Below are 21,731 nucleotides of genomic sequence, written 5' to 3' on the forward strand. Positions count from 1 at the left end.
CATACTGCACTCATGATACAGACTGCACGTCTTAAATCAATGAGTAGAACTTCTCTCATTCATTCAATGGGTCAAGCTTAACGCTTTCATTCAAACAAACAAACTGCATTCATTGAAACATTGCATCAAACAACAATCATTGATTCAATGAATCAAACCTTGTTTCAATGGAACAAACCTATCTCCATTATTTAGTGAACCAAACTGCATATTCATTGCATATTCAATGAAAGAGGCTGCATTTGTCAATTCAATGAGTAGAGCTACTCTCATTCATTGAATGGCACTAGTTTCACGCATTGTCCCTGTCAAACTGCACACGTTTACTAGATGAACCAAACTGCCCGTCTTAATTCAATGAATAGAGCTTCTTTCATTCATTCAATGTGTCAAGCTCACTGCTTTCATTTAATGAAACAAACTGCATTGATTGAATCGTTGAATCAAACTAGAATCATTGATTCAATGAATCAAACCTTATTCCTTGTTTCATTCGAACAAACCTAACTCACTTATTTAGTGAATCCTACTACACTCATTCATTCAATGAAACAGACTGCACATGATCATTTAATGAAGGTACTCTTAACGCAATGATTCAACCAAACAAATTGCACACATTTAGTTCATGAAGCAAACTGCATTTGTCAATTCAATGAATACAGCTACTCATTCATTCAATGTCACAAGCTTCACACATTATGTCAATCAAACTGCGCACATTCACTCCATGAACCTTACTGCACGTGTTTAATCAATGAGCAGAGCTTCTCTCATCAGTCAATGATGAACTTAACGCTTTCATTCAATGAAACAAACAGATTTCGTTGAATCATTGAATCAAATTCTAATGATGGATTCAATGTAGATTAGATTACATTAGATTAGATTAGATTACAATAGATTACATTAAATTAGAATAGGTTGCAGTACAGTACATTACATTAGATTACTTTAGATTAGAGTAGATAACATTAGATTACATTACATTAGATTAGATTACATTAGATTAGATTAGTTTTAGATTAGATTAGATTACATTACATTAGATTACATTACATTTGATTACATTAGATGACATTATATTAGATAACATTAGATTAGATTCGATTAGATTACATTAGATTAGTTTACAATATATTACATTTGATAGGATTACATTAGATTAGATAACATTAGATTACATTACATTTCATTAGATCATATTAGATTTCATTACATTTCATTAGATCATATTAGATGAGATTTCATTAGATTAGATTAGATTAGATTAGATTAGATTACATCAGGTTAGACTAGATCACATTACATTAGATTACATTACATTAGATTAGATTAGATTTGATTAGATTAGATAAGACTACACTTGATTAGATTATATTACAATAGATTACATTAGATTAGATTACATCAGATTAGATTAGATTAGATTAGATTACATTAGATTAGATTAGTTTTAGATTAGATTAGATTACATTACATTAGATTACATTATATTAGATAACATTAGATTAGATTCGATTAGATTACATTAGATTAGTTTACAATATATTACATTTGATAGGATTACATTAGATTAGATAACATTAGATTACATTACATTTCATTAGATCATATTAGATTTCATTACATTTCCTTAGATCATATTGGATTAGATTTCATTAGATTACATTACATTAGATTACATTAGATTAGATCACATTAGATTACATTAGATTAGATTACATTAGATTACATTACATTAGATTACATTAGATTAGATCACATTAGATTACATTACATTAGATTACATTAGATTAGATCACATTAGATTAGATTAGGTTAGATTAGATTAGATTACATCAGGTTAGACTAGATTACATTACAATAGATTACATTACATTAGATTAGATTGCATTAGATTAGATTAGATTAGATTAGATTACATTACATTACATTTGATTACATTACATTTGATTACATTAGATTAGATCACATTAGATTAGATAACATTTAATTAGATTCGATTAGATTACATTAGATTAGTTTACAATATATTACATTTGATAGGATTACATTAGATTAGATAACATTAGATTACATTACATTTCATTAGATCATATTAGATTAGATTACATTAGATTAGATTAGATTAGATTACATTAGATTAGATTAGATTAGATTACATCAGGTTAGACTAGATTACATTACATTAGATTACATTACATTAGATTAGATTACATTAGATTAGATTAGATTAGACTACATTTGATTAGATTATATTACAATAGATTACATTAGATTAGATTACATCAGATTAGATTAGATTAGATTACATTACATTACATTTGATTACATTAGATTACATAACATTAGATTAGATTAGTATAGATTACATTAGGTTAGATTAGATTAGATTACATTAGATTAGATTAGATTACATTAGACTCGATTACATTAGATTAGATTAGATTAGATTAGATTAGAGTAGAGGTTCTTTCATTCCTTCACAGCCACAAACTAAACGCAATTAATGAACCCACCTGCAAACATTCATTCAATGGGGAACAGTGTAAGTCGTATTCCAATGAATCTAGCTTTTGCCATTCATTCAATGAAATAAACTGCACGCGTTCATGCACTGATAAAAACTGCATGCATTCATTAAATGAAACAGAGTGCACGTGTTAATTCAATGAGTAAAGCTTTTCTTTTTTATTCCCTTTCTCGAGCTTAGCACTTTCATTCAATGAAACCAAAAGCTTCATTGAATCATTGAGTCAAACTGCCATCATTGACTCAATGAATCAAACAGCATTAATGGATTCCATCGAACAAACGTAACTAATTTACTTCGTGAATCAAACTGCACACATTCATTCAATGAAATGCTTTGTATGTCTCAATTAAAAGAGTCGAGCTCCAGCCATTCATTCAATGCCACGAGCAAAACGCATTCATTCAATGGAGCATACTGCACTCATGATACAGACTGCACGTCTTAAATCAATGAGTAGAGCTTCTCTCATTCATTCAATGGGTCAAGCTTAACGCTTTCATTCAAACAAACAAACTGCATTCATTGAAACATTGCATCAAACAACAATCATTGATTCAATGAATCAAACCTTGTTTCAATGGAACAAACCTATCTCCCTTATTTAGTGAACCAAACTGCATATTCATTGCATATTCAATGAAAGAGGCTGCATTTGTCAATTCAATGAGTAGAGCTACTCTCATTCATTGAATGGCACTAGTTTCACGCATTGTCCCTGTCAAACTGCACACGTTTACTAGATGAACCAAACTGCCCGTCTTAATTCAATGAATAGAGCTTCTTTCATTCATTCAATGTGTCAAGCTCACTGCTTTCATTTAATGAAACAAACTGCATTGATTGAATCGTTGAATCAAACTAGAATCATTGATTCAATTAATCAAACCTTATTCCTTGTTTCATTCGAACAAAACTAACTCACTTATTTAGTGAATCCTACTACACTCATTCATTCAATGAAACAGACTGCACATGATCATTTAATGAAGGTACTCTTAACGAAATGATTCAACCAAACAAATTGCACACATTTAGTTCATGAAGCAAACTGCATTTGTCAATTCAATGAATACAGCTACTCATTCATTCAATGTCACAAGCTTCACACATTGTCTCAATCAAACTGCGCACATTCACTCCATGAACCAAACTGCACGTGTTTAATCAATGAGCAGAGCTTCTCTCATCAGTCAATGATGAACTTAACGCTTTCATTCAATGAAACAAACAGATTTCGTTGAATCATTGAATCAAATTCTAATGATGGATTCAATGTAGATTAGATTACATTAGATTAGATTAGATTACAATAGATTACATTAAATTAGAATAGTTTGCATTACAGTACATTACATTAGATTACTTTAGATTAGAGTAGATAACATTAGATTACATTACATTAGATTAGATTACATTAGATTAGATTAGTTTTAGATTAGATTAGATTACATTACATTAGATTACATTACATTTGATTACATAAGATGACATTATATTAGATAACATTAGATTAGATTCGATTAGATTACATTAGATTAGTTTACAATATATTACATTTGATAGGATTACATTAGATTAGATAACATTAGATTACATTACATTTCATTAGATCATATTAGATTTCATTACATTTCATTAGATCATATTAGATGAGATTTCATTAGATTAGATTAGATTAGATTAGATTACATCAGGTTAGACTAGATTACATTACATTAGATTACATTACATTAGATTAGATTAGATTTGATTAGATTAGATAAGACTACACTTGATTAGATTATATTACAATAGATTACATTAGATTAGATTACATCAGATTAGATTAGATTAGATTAGATTACATTAGATTAGATTAGTTTTAGATTAGATTAAATTACATTACATTAGATTACATTATATTAGATAACATTAGATTAGATTCGATTAGATTACATTAGATTAGTTTACAATATATTACATTTGATAGGATTACATTAGATTAGATAACATTAGATTACATTACATTTCATTAGATCATATTAGATTTCATTACATTTCATTAGATCATATTAGATGAGATTTCATTAGATTAGATTAGATTAGATTAGATTAGATTACATCAGGTTAGACTAGATTACATTACATTAGATTACATTACATTAGATTAGATTAGATTTGATTAGATTAGATAAGACTACACTTGATTAGATTATATTACAATAGATTACATTAGATTAGATTACATCAGATTAGATTAGATTAGATTAGATTACATTAGATTACATTAGATTAGATTAGTTTTAGATTAGATTAGATTACATTACATTAGATTACATTATATTAGATAACATTAGATTAGATTCGATTAGATTACATTAGATTAGTTTACAATATATTACATTTGATAGGATTACATTAGATTAGATAACATTAGATTACATTACATTTCATTAGATCATATTAGATTTCATTACATTTCGTTAGATCATATTGGATTAGATTTCATTAGATTAGATTAGATTAGATTACATTAGATTAGATTAGATTACATTAGATTACATTACATTAGATTACATTAGATTAGATCACATTAGATTACATTACATTAGATTACATTAGATTAGATCACATTAGATTAGATTAGGTTAGATTAGATTAGATTAGATTACATCAGGTTAGACTAGATTACATTACATTAGATTACATTACATTAGATTAGATTAGATTAGATTAGATTAGATTAGATTAGATTACATTACATTTGATTACATTACATTTGATTACATTAGATTAGATAACATTAGATTAGATAACATTAGATTAGATTAGTTTTAGATTAGATTAGATTACATTACATTAGATTACATTACATTTGATTACATTACATTTGATTACATTAGATTACATTATATTAGATAACATTAGATTAGATTCGATTAGATTACATTAGATTAGTTTACAATAGGATTTGATAGGATTACATTAGATTACATAACATTAGATTACATTACATTAGATTAGATTACATTAGATTACATTACATTTCATTAGATCATATTAGATTAGATTACATTACTTTAGATTAGATTACATTAGATTTGATTAGATTAGATTAGACTACATTTGATTAGATTATATTACAATAGATTACATTAGATTAGATTACATCAGATTAGATTAGATTAGATTAGATTACATTACATTTGATTACATTAGATTACATAACATTAGATTAGATTAGTATAGATTACATTAGGTTAGATTAGATTAGATTACATTAGATTAGATTAGATTACATTAGACTCGATTACATTAGATTAGATTAGATTAGATTAGATTAGATTAGAGTAGAGGTTCTTTCATTCCTTCACAGCCACAAACTAAACGCAATTAATGAACCCACCTGCAAACATTCATTCAATGGGGAACAGTGTAAGTCGTATTCCAATGAATCTAGCTTTTGCCATTCATTCAATGAAATAAACTGCAAGCGTTCATGCACTGATAAAAACTGCATGCATTCATTAAATGAAACAGAGTGCACGTGTTAATTCAATGAGTAAAGCTTTTCTTTTTTATTCCCTTTCTCGAGCTTAGCACTTTCATTCAATGAAACCAAAAGCTTCATTGAATCATTGAGTCAAACTGCCATCATTGACTCAATGAATCAAACAGCATTAATGGATTCCATCGAACAAACGTAACTAATTTACTTCGTGAATCAAACTGCACACATTCATTCAATGAAATGCTTTGTATGTCTCAATTAAAAGAGTCGAGCTCCAGCCATTCATTCAATGCCACGAGCAAAACGCATTCATTCAATGGAGCATACTGCACTCATGATACAGACTGCACGTCTTAAATCAATGAGTAGAGCTTCTCTCATTCATTCGATGGGTCAAGCTTAACGCTTTCATTCAAACAAACAAACTGCATTCATTGAAACATTGCATCAAACAACAATCATTGATTCAATGAATCAAACCTTGTTTCAATGGAACAAACCTATCTCCCTTATTTAGTGAACCAAACTGCATATTCATTGCATATTCAATGAAAGAGGCTGCATTTGTCAATTCAATGAGTAGAGCTACTCTCATTCATTGAATGGCACTAGTTTCACGCATTGTCCCTGTCAAACTGCACACGTTTACTAGATGAACCAAACTGCCCGTCTTAATTCAATGAATAGAGCTTCTTTCATTCATTCAATGTGTCAAGCTCACTGCTTTCATTTAATGAAACAAACTGCATTGATTGAATCGTTGAATCAAACTAGAATCATTGATTCAATTAATCAAACCTTATTCCTTGTTTCATTCGAACAAACCTAACTCACTTATTTAGTGAATCCTACTACACTCATTCATTCAATGAAACAGACTGCACATGATCATTTAATGAAGGTACTCTTAACGCAATGATTCAACCAAACAAATTGCACACATTTAGTTCATGAAGCAAACTGCATTTGTCAATTCAATGAATACAGCTACTCATTCATTCAATGTCACAAGCTTCACACATTGTCTCATTCAAACTGCGCACATTCACTCCATGAACCAAACTGCACGTGTTTAATCAATGAGCAGAGCTTCTGTCATCAGTCAATGATGAACTTAACGCTTTCATTCAATGAAACAAACAGATTTCGTTGAATCATTGAATCAAATTCTAATGATGGATTCAATGTAGACTAGATTACATTAGATTAGATTACATTACAATAGATTACATTAGATTAGAATTGGTTGCATTAGATTACATTACATTAGATTACTTTAGATTAGAGTAGATTACATTAGATTACATTACATTAGATTAGATTACATTAGATTAGATTAGTTTTAGATTAGATTAGATTACATTACATTAGATTACATTACATTTGATTACATTACATTTGATTACATTAGATTACATTATATTAGATAACATTAGATTAGATTCGATTAGATTACATTAGATTAGTTTACAATATATTACATTTGATAGGATTACATTAGATTACATAACATTAGATTACATTACATTAGATTAGATTACATTAGATTACATTACATTTCATTAGATCATATTAGATTAGATTACATTACTTTAGATTAGATTACATTAGATTAGATTAGATTACATTAGACTACATTTGATTAGATTATATTACAATAGATTACATTAGATTAGATTACATCAGATTAGATTAGATTACATTACATTTGATTACATTAGATTACATAACATTAGATTAGATTAGTATAGATTACATTAGGTTAGATTAGATTAGATTACATTCGATTAGATTAGATTACATTAGACTCGATTACAATAGATTAGATTAGATTAGATTAGAGTCGAGGATCTTTCATTCCTTCACAGCCACAAACTAAACGCAATTAATGAACCCACCTGCAAACATTCATTCAATGGGGAACAGTGTAAGTCGTATTCCAATGAATCTAGCTTTTGCCATTCATTCAATGAAATAAACTGCACGCGTTCATGCACTGATAAAAACTGCATGCATTCATTAAATAAAACAGAGTGCACGTGTTAATTCAATGAGTAAAGCTTTTCTTTTTTATTCCCTTTCTCGAGCTTAGCACTTTCATTCAATGAAACCAAAAGCTTCATTGAATCATTGAGTCAAACTGCCATCATTGACTCAATGAATCAAACAGCATTAATGGATTCCATCGAACAAACGTAACTAATTTACTTCGTGAATCAAACTGCACACATTCATTCAATGAAATGCTTTGTATGTCTCAATTAAAAGAGTCGAGCTCCAGCCATTCATTCAATGCCACGAGCAAAACGCATTCATTCAATGGAGCATACTGCACTCATGATACAGACTGCACGTCTTAAATCAATGAGTAGAGCTTCTCTCATTCATTCAATCTGTCAAGCTTAACGCTTTCATTCAAACAAACAAACTGCATTCATTGAAACATTGCATCAAACAACAATCATTGATTCAATGAATCAAACCTTGTTTCAATGGAACAAACCTATCTCCCTTATTTAGTGAACCAAACTGCATATTCATTGCATATTCAATGAAAGAGGCTGCATTTGTCAATTCAATGAGTAGAGCTACTCTCATTCATTGAATGGCACTAGTTTCACGCATTGTCCCTGTCAAACTGCACGCGTTTACTAGATGAACCAAACTGCCCGTCTTAATTCAATGAATAGAGCTTCTTTCATTCATTCAATGTGTCAAGCTCACTGCTTTCATTTAATGAAACAAACTGCATTGATTGAATCGTTGAATCAAACTAGAATCATTGATTCAATGAATCAAACCTTATTCCTTGTTTCATTCGAACAAACCTAACTCACTTATTTAGTGAATCCTACTACACTCATTCATTCAATGAAACAGACTGCACATGATAATTTAATGAAGGTACTCTTAACGCAATGATTCAACCAAACAAATTGCACACATTTAGTTCATGAAGCATTAGATTGGGGCGGCACGGTGGCACAGTGGTTAGCACTGCTGCCTCACAGCGCCGGAGACCCGGGTTCAATTCCCACCTCAGGCGACTGACTGTGTGGAGTTTGCACATTCTCCCCGTGTCTGCGTGGGTTTCCTCCGGGTGCTCCGGTTTCCTCCCACAGTCCAAAGATGTGCAGGTCAGGTGAATTGGCCATGCTAAATTGCCCGTAGTGTTAGGTAAGGGGTCGATGTAGACGTAGGGGTATGGGTGGGTACGCTTCGGCGGGGCGGTGTGGACTTGTTGGGCCGAAGGGCCTGTTTCCACACTGTAAGTAATCTAATCTAATCTAATCAAACTGCATTTGTCAATTCAATGAATACAGCTACTCATTCATTCAATGCCACAAGCTTCACACATTATGTCAATCAAACTGCGCACATTCACTCCATGAACCTTACTGCACGTGTTTAATCAATGAGCAGAGCTTCTGTCATCAGTCAATGATGAACTTAACGCTTTCATTCAATGAAACAAACAGATTTCGTTGAATTCTAATGATGGATTCAATGTAGATTAGATTACATTAGATTAGATTAGATTACAATAGATTACATTAAATTAGAATAGGTTGCATTACAGTACATTACATTAGATTACTTTAGATTAGAGTAGATAACATTAGATTACATTACATTAGATTAGATTACATTAGATTAGATTAGTTTTAGATTAGATTAGATTACATTACATTAGATTACATTACATTTGATTACATTAGATGACATTATATTAGATAACATTAGATTAGATTCGATTAGATTACATTAGATTAGTTTACAATATATTACATTTGATAGGATTACATTAGATTAGATAACATTAGATTACATTACATTTCATTAGATCATATTAGATTTCATTACATTTCATTAGATCATATTAGATTAGATTTCATTAGATTAGATTAGATTAGATTAGATCAGGTTAGACTAGATTACATTACATTAGATTACATTACATTAGATTAGATTAGATTTGATTAGATTAGATAAGACTACATTTGATTAGATTATATTACAATAGATTACATTAGATTAGATTACAACAGATTAGATTAGATTAGATTAGATTACATTAGATTAGATTAGTTTTAGATTAAATTAGATTACATTACATTTGATTACATTACATTTGATTACATTAGATTACATTATATTAGATAACATTAGATTAGATTCGATTAGATTACATTAGATTAGTTTACAATATATTACATTTGATAGGATTACATTAGATTAGATAACATTAGATTACATTACATTTGATTACATTACATTTGATTACATTAGATTACATTATATTAGATAATATTAGATTAGATTCGATTAGATTACATTAGATTAGTTTACAATATATTACATTTGATAGGATTGCATTAGATTAGATAACATTAGATTACATTACATTTCATTAGATCATATTAGATTTCATTACATTTCATTAGATCATATTGGATTAGATTTCATTAGATTAGATTAGATTAGACTACATTAGATTACATTACATTAGATTAGATCACATTAGATTACATTAGATTAGATCACATTAGATTAGATTAGGTTAGATTAGATTAGATTAGATTACATCAGGTTAGACTAGATTACATTACATTAGATTACATTACATTAGATTACATTACATTAGATTAGATTAGATTAGATTACATTACATTTGATTACATTACATTTGATTACATTAGATTAGATAACATTTAATTAGATTCCATTAGATTACATTAGATTAGTTTACAATATATTACATTTGATAGGATTACATTAGATTAGATAACATTAGATTACATTACATTTCATTAGATCATATTAGATTAGATTACATTAGATTAGATTAGATTAGATTAGATTAGATTACATCAGGTTAGACTAGATTACATTACATTAGATTACATTACATTAGATTAGATTACATTAGATTAGATTAGATTAGACTACATTTCATTCGATTATATTACAATAGATTACATTAGATTAGATTACATCAGATTAGATTAGATTAGATTACATTACATTACATTTGATTACATTAGATTACATAACATTAGATTAGATTAGTATAGATTACATTAGGTTAGATTAGATTAGATTACATTCGATTAGATTAGATTACATTAGACTCGATTACAATAGATTAGATTAGATTAGATTAGTGTCGAGGATCTTTCATTCCTTTACAGCCACAAACTAAACGCAATTAATGAACCCACCTGCAAACATTCATTCAATGGGGAACAGTGTAAGTCGTATTCCAATGAATCTAGCTTTTGCCATTCATTCAATGAAATAAACTGCACGCGTTCATGCACTGATAAAAACTGCATGCATTCATTAAATGAAACAGAGTGCACGTGTTAATTCAATGAGTAAAGCTTTTCTTTTTTATTCCCTTTCTCGAGCTTAGCACTTTCATTCAATGAAACCAAAAGCTTCATTGAATCATTGAGTCAAACTGCCATCATTGACTCAATGAATCAAACAGCATTAATGGATTCCATCGAACAAACGTAACTAATTTACTTCGTGAATCAAACTGCACACATTCATTCAATGAAATGCTTTGTATGTCTCAATTAAAAGAGTCGAGCTCCAGCCATTCATTCAATGCCACGAGCAAAACGCATTCATTCAATGGAGCATACTGCACTCATGATACAGACTGCACGTCTTAAATCAATGAGTAGAACTTCTCTCATTCATTCAATGGGTCAAGCTTAACGCTTTCATTCAAACAAACAAACTGCATTCATTGAAACATTGCATCAAACAACAATCATTGATTCAATGAATCAAACCTTGTTTCAATGGAACAAACCTATCTCCATTATTTAGTGAACCAAACTGCATATTCATTGCATATTCAATGAAAGAGGCTGCATTTGTCAATTCAATGAGTAGAGCTACTCTCATTCATTGAATGGCACTAGTTTCACGCATTGTCCCTGTCAAACTGCACACGTTTACTAGATGAACCAAACTGCCCGTCTTAATTCAATGAATAGAGCTTCTTTCATTCATTCAATGTGTCAAGCTCACTGCTTTCATTTAATGAAACAAACTGCATTGATTGAATCGTTGAATCAAACTAGAATCATTGATTCAATTAATCAAACCTTATTCCTTGTTTCATTCGAACAAACCTAACTCACTTATTTAGTGAATCCTACTACACTCATTCATTCAATGAAACAGACTGCACATGATCATTTAATGAAGGTACTCTTAACGCAATGATTCAACCAAACAAATTGCACACATTTAGTTCATGAAGCAAACTGCATTTGTCAATTCAATGAATACAGCTACTCATTCATTCAATGTCACAAGCTTCACACATTATGTCAATCAAACTGCGCACATTCACTCCATGAACCTTACTGCACGTGTTTAATCAATGAGCAGAGCTTCTCTCATCAGTCAATGATGAACTTAACGCTTTCATTCAATGAAACAAACAGATTTCGTTGAATCATTGAATCAAATTCTAATGATGGATTCAATGTAGATTAGATTACATTAGATTAGATTAGATTACAATAGATTACATTAAATTAGAATAGGTTGCAGTACAGTACATTACATTAGATTACTTTAGATTAGAGTAGATAACATTAGATTACATTACATTAGATTAGATTACATTAGATTAGATTAGTTTTAGATTAGATTAGATTACATTACATTAGATTACATTACATTTGATTACATTAGATGACATTATATTAGATAACATTAGATTAGATTCGATTAGATTACATTAGATTAGTTTACAATATATTACATTTGATAGGATTACATTAGATTAGATAACATTAGATTACATTACATTTCATTAGATCATATTAGATTTCATTACATTTCATTAGATCATATTAGATGAGATTTCATTAGATTAGATTAGATTAGATTAGATTAGATTACATCAGGTTAGACTAGATTACATTACATTAGATTACATTACATTAGATTAGATTAGATTTGATTAGATTAGATAAGACTACACTTGATTAGATTATATTACAATAGATTACATTAGATTAGATTACATCAGATTAGATTAGATTAGATTAGATTACATTAGATTAGATTAGTTTTAGATTAGATTAGATTACATTACATTAGATTACATTATATTAGATAACATTAGATTAGATTCGATTAGATTACATTAGATTAGTTTACAATATATTACATTTGATAGGATTACATTAGATTAGATAACATTAGATTACATTACATTTCATTAGATCATATTAGATTTCATTACATTTCCTTAGATCATATTGGATTAGATTTCATTAGATTAGATTAGATTAGATTACATTAGATTAGATTACATTAGATTACATTACATTAGATTACATTAGATTAGATCACATTAGATTACATTACATTAGATTACATTAGATTAGATCACATTAGATTAGATTTGGTTAGATTAGATTAGATTAGATTACATCAGGTTAGACTAGATTACATTACATTAGATTACATTACATTAGATTAGATTACATTAGATTAGATTAGATTAGATTAGATTACATTACATTACATTTGATTACATTACATTTGATTACATTAGATTAGATCACATTAGATTAGATAACATTTAATTAGATTCGATTAGATTACATTAGATTAGTTTACAATATATTACATTTGATAGGATTACATTAGATTAGATAACATTAGATTACATTACATTTCATTAGATCATATTAGATTAGATTACATTAGATTAGATTAGATTAGATTACATTAGATTAGATTAGATTAGATTACATCAGGTTAGACTAGATTACATTACATTAGATTACATTACATTAGATTAGATTACATTAGATTAGATTAGATTAGACTACATTTGATTAGATTATATTACAATAGATTACATTAGATTAGATTACATCAGATTAGATTAGATTAGATTACATTACATTACATTTGATTACATTAGATTACATAACATTAGATTAGATTAGTATAGATTACATTAGGTTAGATTAGATTAGATTACATTAGATTAGATTAGATTACATTAGACTCGATTACATTAGATTAGATTAGATTAGATTAGATTAGAGTAGAGGTTCTTTCATTCCTTCACAGCCACAAACTAAACGCAATTAATGAACCCACCTGCAAACATTCATTCAATGGGGAACAGTGTAAGTCGTATTCCAATGAATCTAGCTTTTGCCATTCATTCAATGAAATAAACTGCACGCGTTCATGCACTGATAAAAACTGCATGCATTCATTAAATGAAACAGAGTGCACGTGTTAATTCAATGAGTAAAGCTTTTCTTTTTTATTCCCTTTCTCGAGCTTAGCACTTTCATTCAATGAAACCAAAAGCTTCATTGAATCATTGAGTCAAACTGCCATCATTGACTCAATGAATCAAACAGCATTAATGGATTCCATCGAACAAACGTAACTAATTTACTTCGTGAATCAAACTGCACACATTCATTCAATGAAATGCTTTGTATGTCTCAATTAAAAGAGTCGAGCTCCAGCCATTCATTCAATGCCACGAGCAAAACGCATTCATTCAATGGAGCATACTGCACTCATGATACAGACTGCACGTCTTAAATCAATGAGTAGAGCTTCTCTCATTCATTCAATGGGTCAAGCTTAACGCTTTCATTCAAACAAACAAACTGCATTCATTGAAACATTGCATCAAACAACAATCATTGATTCAATGAATCAAACCTTGTTTCAATGGAACAAACCTATCTCCCTTATTTAGTGAACCAAACTGCATATTCATTGCATATTCAATGAAAGAGGCTGCATTTGTCAATTCAATGAGTAGAGCTACTCTCATTCATTGAATGGCACTAGTTTCACGCATTGTCCCTGTCAAACTGCACACGTTTACTAGATGAACCAAACTGCCCGTCTTAATTCAATGAATAGAGCTTCTTTCATTCATTCAATGTGTCAAGCTCACTGCTTTCATTTAATGAAACAAACTGCATTGATTGAATCGTTGAATCAAACTAGAATCATTGATTCAATTAATCAAACCTTATTCCTTGTTTCATTCGAACAAAACTAACTCACTTATTTAGTGAATCCTACTACACTCATTCATTCAATGAAACAGACTGCACATGATCATTTAATGAAGGTACTCTTAACGAAATGATTCAACCAAACAAATTGCACACATTTAGTTCATGAAGCAAACTGCATTTGTCAATTCAATGAATACAGCTACTCATTCATTCAATGTCACAAGCTTCACACATTGTCTCAATCAAACTGCGCACATTCACTCCATGAACCAAACTGCACGTGTTTAATCAATGAGCAGAGCTTCTCTCATCAGTCAATGATGAACTTAACGCTTTCATTCAATGAAACAAACAGATTTCGTTGAATCATTGAATCAAATTCTAATGATGGATTCAATGTAGATTAGATTACATTAGATTAGATTAGATTACAATAGATTACATTAAATTAGAATAGTTTGCATTACAGTACATTACATTAGATTACTTTAGATTAGAGTAGATAACATTAGATTACATTACATTAGATTAGATTACATTAGATTAGATTAGTTTTAGATTAGATTAGATTACATTACATTAGATTACATTACTTTTGATTACATAAGATGACATTATATTAGATAACATTAGATTAGATTCGATTAGATTACATTAGATTAGTTTACAATATATTACATTTGATAGGATTACATTAGATTAGATAACATTAGATTACATTACATTTCATTAGATCATATTAGATTTCATTACATTTCATTAGATCATATTAGATGAGATTTCATTAGATTAGATTAGATTAGATTAGATTACATCAGGTTAGACGAGATTACATTACATTAGATTACATTACATTAGATTAGATTAGATTTGATTAGATTAGATAAGACTACACTTGATTAGATTATATTACAATAGATTACATTAGATTAGATTACATCAGATTAGATTAGATTAGATTAGATTACATTAGATTAGATTAGTTTTAGATTAGATTAAATTACATTACATTAGATTACATTAGATGACATTATATTAGATAACATTAGATTAGATTCGATTAGATTACATTAGATTAGTTTACAATATATTACATTTGATAGGATTACATTAGATTAGATAACATTAGATTACATTACATTTCATTAGATCATATTAGATTTCATTACATTTCATTAGATCATATTAGATGAGATTTCATTAGATTAGATTAGATTAGATTAGATTAGATTACATCAGGTTAGACTAGATTACATTACATTAGATTACATTACATTAGATTAGATTAGATTTGATTAGATTAGATAAGACTACACTTGATTAGATTATATTACAATAGATTACATTAGATTAGATTACATCAGATTAGATTAGATTAGATTAGATTACATTAGATTACATTAGATTAGATTAGTTTTAGATTAGATTAGATTACATTACATTAGATTACATTATATTAGATAACATTAGATTAGATTCGATTAGATTACATTAGATTAGTTTACAATATATTACATTTGATAGGATTACATTAGATTAGATAACATTAGATTACATTACATTTCATTAGATCATATTAGATTTCATTACATTTCGTTAGATCATATTGGATTAGATTTCATTAGATTAGATTAGATTAGATTACATTAGATTAGATTAGATTACATTAGATTACATTACATTAGATTACATTAGATTAGATCACATTAGATTACATTACATTAGATTACATTAGATTAGATCACATTAGATTAGATTAGGTTAGATTAGATTAGATTAGATTACATCAGGTTAGACTAGATTACATTACATTAGATTACATTACATTAGATTAGATTACATTAGATTAGATTAGATTAGATTAGATTAGATTACATTACATTTGATTACATTACATTTGATTACATTAGATTAGATAACATTAGATTAGATAACATTAGATTAGATTAGTTTTAGATTAGATTAGATTACATTACATTAGATTACATTACATTTGATTACATTACATTTGATTACATTAGATTACATTATATTAGATAACATTAGATTAGATTCGATTAGATTACATTAGATTAGTTTACAATAGGATTTGATAGGATTACATTAGATTACATAACATTAGATTACATTACATTAGATTAGATTACATTAGATTACATTACATTTCATTAGATCATATTAAATTAGATTACATTACTTTAGATTAGATTACATTAGATTTGATTAGATTAGATTAGACTACATTTGATTAGATTATATTACAATAGATTACATTAGATTAGATTACATCAGATTAGATTAGATTAGATTAGATTACATTACATTTGATTACATTAGATTACATAACATTAGATTAGATTAGTATAGATTACATTAGGTTAGATTAGATTAGATTACATTAGATTAGATTAGATTACATTAGACTCGATTACATTAGATTAGATTAGATTAGATTAGATTAGATTAGAGTAGAGGTTCTTTCATTCCTTCACAGCCACAAACTAAACGCAATTAATGAACCCACCTGCAAACATTCATTCAATGGGGAACAGTGTAAGTCGTATTCCAATTAATCTAGCTTTTGCCATTCATTCAATGAAATAAACTGCACGCGTTCATGCACTGATAAAAACTGCATGCATTCATTAAATGAAACAGAGTGCACGTGTTAATTCAATGAGTAAAGCTTTTCTTTTTTATTCCCTTTCTCGAGCTTAGCACTTTCATTCAATGAAACCAAAAGCTTCATTGAATCATTGAGTCAAACTGCCATCATTGACTCAATGAATCAAACAGCATTAATGGATTCCATCGAACAAACGTAACTAATTTACTTCGTGAATCAAACTGCACACATTCATTCAATGAAATGCTTTGTATGTCTCAATTAAAAGAGTCGAGCTCCAGCCATTCATTCAATGCCACGAGCAAAACGCATTCATTCAATGGAGCATACTGCACTCATGATACAGACTGCACGTCTTAAATCAATGAGTAGAGCTTCTCTCATTCATTCAATGGGTCAAGCTTAACGCTTTCATTCAAACAAACAAACTGCATTCATTGAAACATTGCATCAAACAACAATCATTGATTCAATGAATCAAACCTTGTTTCAATGGAACAAACCTATCTCCCTTATTTAGTGAACCAAACAGCATATTCATTGCATATTCAATGAAAGAGGCTGCATTTGTCAATTCAATGAGTAGAGCTACTCTCATTCATTGAATGGCACTAGTTTCACGCATTGTCCCTGTCAAACTGCACGCGTTTACTAGATGAACCAAACTGCCCGTCTTAATTCAATGAATAGAGCTTCTTTCATTCATTCAATGTGTCAAGCTCACTGCTTTCATTTAATGAAACAAACTGCATTGATTGAATCGTTGAATCAAACTAGAATCATTGATTCAATGAATCAAACCTTATTCCTTGTTTCATTCGAACAAACCTAACTCACTTATTTAGTGAATCCTACTACACTCATTCATTCAATGAAACAGACTGCACATGATCATTTAAGGAAGGTACTCTTAACGCAATGATTCAACCAAACAAATTGCACACATTTAGTTCATGAAGCAAACTGCATTTGTCAATTCAATGAATACAGCTACTCATTCATTCAATGCCACAAGCTTCACACATTATGTCAATCAAACTGCGCACATTCACTCCATGAACCTTACTGCACGTGTTTAATCAATGAGCAGAGCTTCTGTCATCAGTCAATGATGAACTTAACGCTTTCATTCAATGAAACAAACAGATTTCGTTGAATCATTGAATCAAATTCTAATGATGGATTCAATGTAGATTAGATTACATTAGATTAGATTAGATTACAATAGATTACATTAAATTAGAATAGGTTGCATTACAGTACATTACATTAGATTACTTTAGATTAGAGTAGATAACATTAGATTACATTACATTAGATTAGATTACATTAGATTAGATTAGTTTTAGATTAGATTAGATTACATTACATTTGATTACATTAGATGACATTATATTAGATAACATTAGATTAGATTCGATTAGATTACATTAGATTAGTTTACAATATATTACATTTGATAGGATTACATTAGATTAGATAACATTAGATTACATTACATTTCATTAGATCATATTAGATTTCATTACATTTCATTAGATCATATTAGATTAGATTTCATTAGATTAGATTAGATTAGATTAGATCAGGTTAGACTAGATTACATTACATTAGATTACATTACATTAGATTAGATTAGATTTGATTAGATTAGATAAGACTACATTTCATTAGATTATATTACAATAGATTACATTAGATTAGATTACAACAGATTAGATTAGATTAGATTAGATTACATTAGATTAGATTAGTTTTAGATTAAATTAGATTACATTACATTTGATTACATTACATTTGATTACATTAGATTACATTATATTAGATAACATTAGATTAGATTCGATTAGATTACATTAGATTAGTTTACAATATATTACATTTGATAGGATTACATTAGATTAGATAACATTAGATTACATTACATTTCATTAGACCATATTAGATTTCATTACATTTCATTAGATCATATTGGATTAGATTTCATTAGATTAGATTAGATTACATTAGATTACATTACATTAGATTACATTAGGTTAGATCACATTAGATCACATTACATTAGATTACATTAGATTAGATCACATTAGATTAGATTAGGTTAGATTAGATTAGATTAGATTACATCAGGTTAGACTAGATTACATTACATTAGATTACATTACATTAGATTAGATTACATTAGATTAGATTAGATTACATTACATTACATTTGATTACATTACATTTGATTACATTAGATTAGATAACATTAGATTAGATAACATTTAATTAGATTCGATTAGATTACATTAGATTAGTTTACAATATATTACATTTGATAGGATTACATTAGATTAGATAACATTAGATTACATTACATTTCATTAGATCATATTAGATTAGATTACATTAGATTAGATTAGATTAGATTACATTAGATTAGATTAGATTAGATTACATCAGGTTAGACTAGATTACATTACATTAGATTACATTACATTAGATTAGATTACATTAGATTAGATTAGATTAGACTACATTTGATTAGATTATATTACAATAGATTACATTAGATTAGATTACATCAGATTAGATTAGATTAGATTACATTACATTACATTTGATTACATTAGATTACATAACATTAGATTAGATTAGTATAGATTACATTAGGTTAGATTAGATTAGATTACATTAGATTAGATTAGATTACATTAGACACGATTAGATTAGATTAGATTAGATTAGATTAGATTAGAGTAGAGGTTCTTTCATTCCTTCACAGCCACAAACTAAACGCAATTAATGAACCCACCTGCAAACATTCATTCAATGGGGAACAGTGTAAGTCGTATTCCAATGAATCTAGCTTTTGCCATTCATTCAATGAAATAAACTGCACGCGTTCATGCACTGATAAAAACTGCATGCATTCATTCAATGAAACAGAGTGCACGTGTTAATTCAATGAGTAAAGCTTTTCTTTTTTATTCCCTTTCTCGAGCTTAGCACTTTCATTCAATGAAACCGAAAGCTTCATTGAATCATTGAGTCAAACTGCCATCATTGACTCAATGAATCAAACAGCATTAATGGATTCCATCGAACAAACGTAACTAATTTACTTCGTGAATCAAACTGCACACATTCATTCAATGAAATGCTTTGTATGTCTCAATTAAAAGAGTCGAGCTCCAGCCATTCATTCAATGCCACGAGCAAAACGCATTCATTCAATGGAGCATACTGCACTCATGATACAGACTGCACGTCTTAAATCAATGAGTAGAGCTTCTCTCATTCATTCAATGGGTCAAGCTTAACGCTTTCATTCAAACAAACAAACTGCATTCATTGAAACATTGCATCAAACAACAATCATTGATTCAATGAATCAAACCTTGTTTCAATGGAACAAACCTATCTCCCTTATTTAGTGAACCAAACAGCATATTCATTGCATATTCAATGAAAGAGGCTGCATTTGTCAATTCAATGAGTAGAGCTACTCTCATCCATTGAATGGCACTAGTTTCACGCATTGTCCCTGTCAAACTGCACACGTTTACTAGATGAACCAAACTGCCCGTCTTAATTCAATGAATAGAGCTTCTTTCATTCATTCAATGTGTCAAGCTCACTGCTTTCATTTAATGAAACAAACTGCATTGATAGAATCGTTGAATCAAACTAGAATCATTGATTCAATGAATCAAACCTTATTCCTTGTTTCATTCGAACAAACCTAACTCACTTATTTAGTGAATCCTACTACACTCATTCATTCAATGAAACAGACTGCACATGATCATTTAAGGAAGGTACTCTTAACGCAATGATTCAACCAAACAAATTGCACACATTTAGTTCATGAAGCAAACTGCATTTGTCAATTCAATGAATACAGCTACTCATTCATTCAATGCCACAAGCTTCACACATTATGTCAATCAAACTGCGCACATTCACTCCATGAACCTTACTGCACGTGTTTAATCAATGAGCAGAGCTTCTGTCATCAGTCAATGATGAACTTAACGCTTTCATTCA

The sequence above is a fragment of the Chiloscyllium punctatum genome, chromosome 50 (genome assembly GCF_047496795.1).
Source record: "Chiloscyllium punctatum isolate Juve2018m chromosome 50, sChiPun1.3, whole genome shotgun sequence".
Taxonomy (NCBI): Eukaryota; Metazoa; Chordata; class Chondrichthyes; order Orectolobiformes; family Hemiscylliidae; genus Chiloscyllium; species Chiloscyllium punctatum.